We start from the raw sequence: 7,406 nt of genomic DNA on the forward strand, positions 1-7,406 counted from the left end.
ATCGATAAATTCGAAAAAGGGGCCAAAGATAGCAATGTTATGCCTTTATCTATTAATGTGTTTATTTGTTCTGCTAGTCGTGGCGATTGCTTAATAGAGCCTCTTAGAATCAGCAACCTTGATGATGACTCTGCTGTCCCGATTGATCTGCTCTTAATTGAGTGGGATGGTACTTATCACTACACTCTGATACGCAATCTTCAGGCTTTAGTCAGAAAACAACAAGGCAAATCCAATAAAATATACAAGTTGTGTCGAAGATGTTTGACTGTATTTAATGGTCAAAAAATAGTAAGTGGTGTTTATGAAGAAAATACCAAAATTGATGAAAACAAGTTGGCTGAACATTTAAAATACTGTGGCAACCATAAACTTTTTCATATGGCTATGCCTAAACCAGACGAAAATGCCGAATTCAAAAAATTCGAAGCCTTGTTGCGGCACCCAGCATATATAGTCTGTGATTTTGAATCAAATCTCAAACAGCTTGCATTCTGCAGCCCAGATCCTGAAGAATCATCAAGTACAGCGTATCAGCTACACGAACCTTCTAGTTTTTGTTATGTGGTGGTACAGGATGGTGTTGTTAGTAAATCATACTTATACAGGAAACCAGATGCTGTTAAAAAATTTGCACGTAAAATAGAAAAAGTGTGCCGTAGCATAGCCCTCAATGTTTTGTTAAATTCAGAACCTATGCTATCTCTAACAGAGGACCAAATCGAAGATTTCAACAGTACAGAAAAATGCCCGGTGTGCAATTCTGAATTTTCGGATGCAAATATCAAGGTGCGTCATCATCGCCATACGGACGGTCGATATAGACAGGCTTTGTGTAGTAGCTGTAATATTAAGATCCAGAGACCAAAATTTGTGCCGATATTTTGCCACGGTGCTTCAAATTATGATTTTCATCATCTGATCAGATACGAGGGGTTTGACAAGCAGGATTTAAATATTTTAGCAGAAAATGACGAAAAATATATAGCTATTAGCAAGATAATCAGTGTTAATGGCAGGCCCATATACCTAAGATTTCTAGATTCATATAGATTTCTGTCGGCTAGCCTTGCCACTCTGGCCAGTCAATTATCTGATGCCCAATTCAAAATTACTTCTGACACGTTTCCAAATTTGGACCTGAAATTGCTTCGGCGTAAGGGTGTATATTCATACGATTATGTTACTGATTTTTCTAATTTTAACGAGTGTGCTTTGCCACCGCAAGAAGCGTTCTCCAGCAAACTCAGAGCATCAGGAATCACCGATGACGATTATCGCCATGCCCAGTTGATGTGGACCAACTTAAATTGTCAGAATCTTGGTGATTATCATAAATGCTATTTGGCACTCGATGTGACGCTCTTAGCCGATGTCACTGAGGCATTTAGAGCATCCTCAATACAAAATTATTACCTTGACCCGGTCTATTTTTACAGTGCTCCAGGCCTAGCATGGTCTGCGATGTTTCTGAACACTAAAATAAAATTGGACCTGATCCAGGACCAGGACATGTATCTGTTCATCGAACAATGTATACGAGGGGGCATAGTACAATGTTCTCAAAAATATAGCAAAGCCAACAACAAGTATGTCCCTGATTATGATCCTGTACGACCATCAAACTATATATTTTATGTGGATGCCAACAGCCTGTATGGCTATGCCATGATGGATAAACTGCCATGTGCAGGGCTCGAGTGGGTTGAAGATCAAACAGCTTATTCAGACAGTGGCTACTCTTCCAACCAATCAGCATATTAACGAACTGCATTCCCTGTTTGAGGATATCAGAACCCAAGTCCATAATCTTCCAGCCCAAAGTTCAAAATTGGCTGTTATTGAAAATCTACAGCAAATTGTAGCCAACATCAAGCAACAGATAGGGATCCAACCAAGCAAATGCTCTGTTTTTGCCACGCAGCTTCAAGATATTGTGCAACAATACAAGAAACTTGCTGTGGACATAAGAATCAAACCAGGCCACGACGAGATTGTTAGGATTATCAACGAGCATCTTGAATCTGTAATAAGTAGATTGCTTACAGCAGAAAAAGAAATAACTGGCCTAATCGAGAATCCTAAGCACACAGTAATCCTCGAATTGTACAGTGTCCCCAACAAAAAATACGAATCACCGTTTACACCAGGTGGCAAACTGTATATGTTGTCCCCTGTACCAGTTCTTCGTAAGGGCACACTCAGACCGGTCAAGATCAAACACTGGTTACAACCACAGGCACACCACTACCCTACCTTGTCAATAGCCAATGCTGACAACATACCAAAAATCACCAGTGTGGAGTTGGAGGATTTTACAGACCCCGATAAACTAGAAACAGCCTATGCTGAAGATGATGGTTCTTTGGAGTTTGACATACAAATAGGGGATAAGCTGTATTTAGAAAATCCTGTAGTATCAGCTGCTGAACACCCCATAGTTGCAATATTCTTGTTTACGTACTATGTCTAGACAAACCATAGTTGACGAGCTACGCAGACCAGCCAGACGTAACTATAAGCGACTGCTAATGGTCACAAAAGGCATAGGCGATCTGTGGCAGGCTGACTTGTTTGAGATGGCAAGTGGACAGCTGAAAAACATACACGAGATCAACAAGGGCTAGAAGTATCTACTTACTGTCAGATACATTTTCGAAATATGCCTGGGCTGTGCCACTCAAATCCAAGACTGGAGCATGCGTTACAGAAGCCTTCAAGACAATCATCAGAGTGGCAGATTACCGCGCTATCTACAAACAGGTAACGGTAAGGAATTCTATAATTTGGTGTTTCAACAATTTGTTAAGAGCCAGTCAATACGACATTACTCAAGTTACAGCGATCTCAAAGCCTTTATTGCAGAAAGATTCAACAGGACCCTAAAAAGTCATATGTATAAGCAATTTACGCTTCAACGTAATTATAAATGGGTTTTTATGATACAAGAACTTCTCGATCAGTATAACAACTCCGTCCAGAACACAATTAATAAGAAGTCATCTGATGTAACCAAATCTGACGAGCAGCAATTGATCAACACTGTTTCTTATCCGAGATATCAGCCAACAACCAGAAAACCTAAATACAAGTTAGGTGATCAAGTAAGGATTAGTAAATATAAACACATATTCGAAAGAGGCTTTACTAGAAACTGGAGCACTGAATTATTTACAGTGGTTCAAGTTATACCTGGGACCCGTAACACATATATAATAAAAGACCATCACAACGAAATCCTCAAGGGCTGATTCTATGAAGAAGAACTTAGCAAAACTAAACAGCCTGACACATATCTCATAGAAAAAGTCATCCGCAAAAAAGGCAACAAGCTACTGGTCAAATGGCTAGGTCATCCAGAAAACAGCTGGATCAAAGCAGACAAAGTGATACTATGAACACCTGGGATGTTATAAAGCGACTACCAGAGCCCGAAAAGAAGACTAAGAAAAATGGCAAGCTGTTGCCTGATAATATTCGTTCTTATTGTTGGCCCATAGGGTTGCGGTAAGACTACGCTACTGGTTGATACTTTTTTACTGGCACCTAACTGGTTAGACTGGAAAAACAGGCACTTGTACGTCTTTTCTAAGAGCTTAGAACAATTAAAATATCAGCAGCTGATGAAGCTATACGATGGACTGGATATAGCCACTTTTTAATCAGATGTTAAGCCACTCGATGACTGTCTCGATAACTCTGTTGTTGTGTTTGATGACATTATACTAGATAATCAAAACGAGGTTCGAAATTTTTTTACACAGGGGCGACACAAAGAGATAGATTGCTTCTACCTTTCGCAGACCTTTTCCAAAATACCGAAACAGCTGCTACGAGAGAACAGCAATTTTATATGTGCGTTTCGTCAAGATCATACTAACCTTAAACACATACATAACGAATATATAGGTGCAGACTTAAGCTACAACAATTTTTCTAAGTTTTGTAGTAGGTGCTGGAACCAGGACAGTTACGGGTTTGTCACAATCGATATGACAAAGAAGCCCAATAGTGGTAAATATAGGAGTAAAATCAACGATTTTCTAGACGTAGAGACGTATATAAACAACCATGAAACAACCAATCGTTGACGAACTTAAATTAAGAGACTATCTTGTAAAACGATTCAAGGGATTGAAATCAGAGAACCGAGGTTTTTATGAACACAAGCGCACAGAACAGCCTATTATTGATGCTATTAGTGAACTGGGTAAAAATATCAAAACTGTTACAGAGCAGAACCAATATTTGATCACAGAGCTTGTGCCGGTAGCTGCTCGGAACATATTAGAGTATCCAATTACCCCCCTTTCTAGTATTCATACACCTAGTCCTGTTCGACCTCGAAGAATCGAAGCTAGTCAGGATCCTATTGAATTGGGCCTTCTTGCTCAAAAATATTTAAGCACACCTAAAGACAACAAAGACGAGGTCGTCGGTTTATATGCTGACACAGAGCGTGATGGTAGCATCATACATAAAATTGGCAATTTTAGGGTAACGTTTATGGGCGATGATCTGATTGTATATTCAGAATCTCATCTTGGAGAGAGATGAGGTTTTGTTAAGTATCCTGGAACACCTGGATTGTGGGAACTGATGACTCGTAAACGGCCTGACGACTATGCAGATCAAGACTATGAGCACTACTAAGAAATACTAATAAAATCGGATGCCTTGTACCAGAACAACGATCCTACACAAAAAAGAGTCAAGTCTAGCAGTGGAGCAAAATACAACAACTTAATCAAGCCGATATGGACACAGATCAAGACAGGTAGCGGGATCAAACAATACAGCACCCTGCCTAAAGAATTTGTCTGGGTTGACGATGTAAGAAAACTAATAGATATGCTGCTCGTCATAGCCGGCCAAGAAAATGCTGGTAACCACAACTTTTACAACGAAAAAGTCGGAATTATGGATATGATAGCCACCCAATTGTCTAATTTTATAGTCAACGACACTAAGGGGATTGGTTATCTTATAAAAATTATTAATACTCTACCGCCTATTTTTTTAATACCTCTGAAGGTCAGGGGCTGGTTAATGACATCATAAACAAGCTGCCATTTGAACTACACATACCAGGCTATCAGTATTGTGCACCCGGTACCAAACTAGACCAAAGACTAAACAGAGGGGACCCTGGTGTTAATCCCCTAGACGCTGCTTGTAGAGACCATGACATAGCATGCAACACACATACCGATCTTGACAAGCGACATGTGGCAGACAAAAAATTAGAAGAGGCTGCATTCGGTAGATTAGTAAGCAGAGATGCTTCTTTGGGTGAAAAATAGCAGCATTAAGGACCACCATAGCTATGAACACCAACCAAAAACTAGGGTGGGGGTTGTAACAGACTAAATAAACTGGCCCAGCAATAAGTGTTACGACTTAAATTTAAACCACCTAATTAAGCTATGTAAACACAGAATATGTATATAATAAACCTACGATGAAGGCCAAGGGTGTTATGTATCAGATACCTTATGCAGGTCTTAAATCTCTTGGTACTATCGATAGTTTTTTAACCAAAAAACAGCGCAAAAAGAAAAGCTCTTGTCTTGCCAAAGGCCATGGTATGAAGTTGTTACTTAGTACCCCCCCCAATTAAAAAAATTACAGCAATCCAGAAAAAATCACATGTAGGTGGCTTTATATTTAGTATCCCGGCTATCTTAGCAGCACTCGGTGCAGTTGGTAGCTTAGCAGGGGGATCGGCTGCCATAGCAAAAACAGTAATAGATGCCAAGAAGAATAAGGCCGAATTAGCTGAACAAAGGCGCCATAATCTGGCCATAGAAAAACAAGGCAAAGGTCTTAAAAGAGTCATAAATAAGTTTAAAAAAACAAGCGCCGCTTACCAACCAAGATATTGAACCTTTAATCGAACCACTGGGCATCAAAAATTTTAGAGGTGTGTACATGTCTGATTCTTTACCAGAACAAGTGCTCAAAAAAGAGTGTGGCATAGTCAATTTGGATGGCACACACACTGGATCTGCTATCTTAAATATTCAAACAAAGCATTTGTATTCGATTCGTTTGGAGGCATTCCACCTAATAATGTAGTAAAATATCTAAAACCTCATAATCTGTATTACAATGACGATCGTATTCAAAATTTTGAAGATATTAATTGTGGACATCTGTGTTTATCTGTTCTTAGATATCTGTCCCAAATAAATAAACCATCAATTGAAGATTTTCAAAAGGCCCTGTGGTATCTAAAACATCATGGGCATATTCCATCTGACAAGCCAGAATTCAATCTTAAAACTCAAACTACATGATGATATTATGTATCCCAAATCAATAGCTCTTAGAGCATTCTATGGCATGTACTTGATCCCTAATATTACACACCATAACAACACAATCACAGTTGGGGATCAAACAATTGTCATCACTCCAGGGCAGTATAATATATCTACTTTAAATGCTCAGTTACCTAGTGGTGTTGTCTTAACTCAAAATTCTGTCACTCACAGAGTAGAGATTGTGTCTGCTACAGAGACAGTAGATCTGGGTACTATAGTAGAGCTAATAGGCTTCCAGAACAACACAAAACGTGAACTAGCTATCAAATACAGTGCTGTAAATATACCTAAATTCTTGGCCATGAGACTCTGAATATTCATTGTAATGTGGCCGAGGGTATGCTCACCAAATCAGATGGCATAGGTACTCACAAACAAACTGGCATCATCGCAACATTCAAACCTAACTCTGAATTTATGGAGTCAATCATCTACACTCCGTCACCAACATTATATTTTCCTGTGTGCCATAATAGAATCGACTACATTGAGTTGGTGGTCACCAACGAAAAAGAAGAATTAGTTGATTTTGCCGGAGCCACAACAATCGCCATCATAGAGATTAATATATAAATAAAATACATACTAAAAAATGGAGCATATCGAAAGCTACGAGCTACAGTCGTTCCCTCCGAACCGTAGAACCTTTGCCAATTTGAATCAGCCCAACACAGAGATTGAGGTTGACCTTGACGTAGGGGATGGCTTTATACACCCCCACAGAGCAGACCTATATATCAAGTTTGATGTTGTCAAGCTCGACGGCACAGATTATTCTGCTAACTCAAATAAGACTAGTTGACAATTTTGTACCGCATCTGTTTTCTCAAAACGAGATCCGAAATCATGGTGTTGTCATAAACAGAGTAGACTATCCTGGTGTTACATCTACAGCTTTGGCCACACTGAACTTATCCAAGACCGAGGCCTCGTGCTACAAAATCGGTGGATTTGATGCTGGCGATAAAATAATAACTAAGAGCCACACTGTACTGTTTCCGATGTGCCTGTTACCTGGATTCTTCTCAGATTACAAAGAAATTATGTGGAAGGGTGGTTTAAGAATCACATTTCGAAGAG

Source organism: Lepisma saccharinum, chromosome 4 (genome assembly GCF_977018435.1).
Source record: "Lepisma saccharinum chromosome 4, izLepSacc3.1, whole genome shotgun sequence".
Classification (NCBI taxonomy): domain Eukaryota; kingdom Metazoa; phylum Arthropoda; class Insecta; order Zygentoma; family Lepismatidae; genus Lepisma; species Lepisma saccharinum.